The sequence below is a fragment of the Monopterus albus genome, unplaced genomic scaffold, assembly GCF_001952655.1.
Source record: "Monopterus albus unplaced genomic scaffold, M_albus_1.0 scaffold3282.1, whole genome shotgun sequence".
NCBI classification, from domain to species: Eukaryota; Metazoa; Chordata; class Actinopteri; order Synbranchiformes; family Synbranchidae; genus Monopterus; species Monopterus albus.
The window spans coordinates 2-1177 of NW_018131152.1; the positions used below are offsets into that span (position 1 = coordinate 2).

General features: G+C 39.8%; 1 non-coding gene across 1 annotated transcript; it reads left to right on the forward strand.

The window, feature by feature from the left end:
• Positions 1-281: 281 nt before the first annotated feature.
• Positions 282-353, forward strand: trnac-gca (transfer RNA cysteine (anticodon GCA)). The gene has a single exon. It is a non-coding gene; the product is annotated as a tRNA-Cys (tRNA).
• Positions 354-1176: the final 823 nt, after the last annotated feature.

Below are 1176 nucleotides of genomic sequence, written 5' to 3' on the forward strand. Positions count from 1 at the left end.
CCTTCTTGAAATAGGCCCCTGGTTACTTGCTAAAACAAGCTGTTATGTTTACAACAAAATAATCTAAGGGTAATTTAAGTGCACAATGTAGTTACAATTAATGGAAATTACATAATTGCAAAAATGCCTCATATATTTAGTAAAATTAATTGATCTTGTTTTATCCTTATCAATGGTTCATGATCATATACAAGGCAAGTGGCCAAAACAAGAGCTCAACAAGCACAGGTAGCTGTTCAATTCTTGCGATGTTAGACAGCAAGATTATTTACTATGCATGTGGGGGTAAAGCTCAGTGGTAGAGTATTTGACTGCAGATCAAGAGGTCCCCAGTTCAACTCTGGGTGCCCCCTGTTAATATAACTATGCACCCAATGTCAGATGCCTTTCGAAAAGTTGCCCCATGACAACACATTTAAAAAAGGACACATCTTGAAAGGTGAGAGTAATTATAGACTTCAGTAACATCCATTTCATGTTTTCTGTCACTCTTAATTTGTCTTATTTTATTCTTATCAACGTTTCATAATCATACACAAATCATGTGGCCAAAACCAAGTGGCCAAAACAAGAGCTCAACAAGCACAGGTAGCTGTTCAATACTTGCGATGTTAGACAGCAAGATTACTCACACAGTATCTTCGGGGTATAGCTCAGTGGTAGAGCATTTGACTGCAAATCAAGAGGTCCCCAGTTCAACTGTGGGTGCCCCCTGTTGATGTGCCTATGCACCCAATATCTGATGCTCTACAAACAAGGATGTCAATGACTGTCCAACTACAGAAGAACATGTCCCGCAAGTCTGAGCTAACTGTAAACTTCAGCTATGTGTTTTCTGTCACTCTTAATTCATCATATTTTATCCTTATCAATGGTTCATTATCATGCACGAAGCAAGTGGCCAAAACAAGAGCTCAACACGCACAGGTAGCTGTTCAATTCTTGCGATGTTAGACAGCGAGATTATTTATAATGCTTGTGGGTTCATAGCTCAGTGGTAGAGCAATTGACTGCAGAGCAAGAGGTCCCCAGTTCAACTCTGGGTGCCCCCTGTTGATGTGTCTATGCACCCAATATTTGTCGCTTTTTAAACAGGCAGTCAATGACTGTCCATCCAAAAAAAGACGTGTTCTGCAAGTCTGAGCTAATTGTAAACTTCAGCTATGTGTTTTCTGT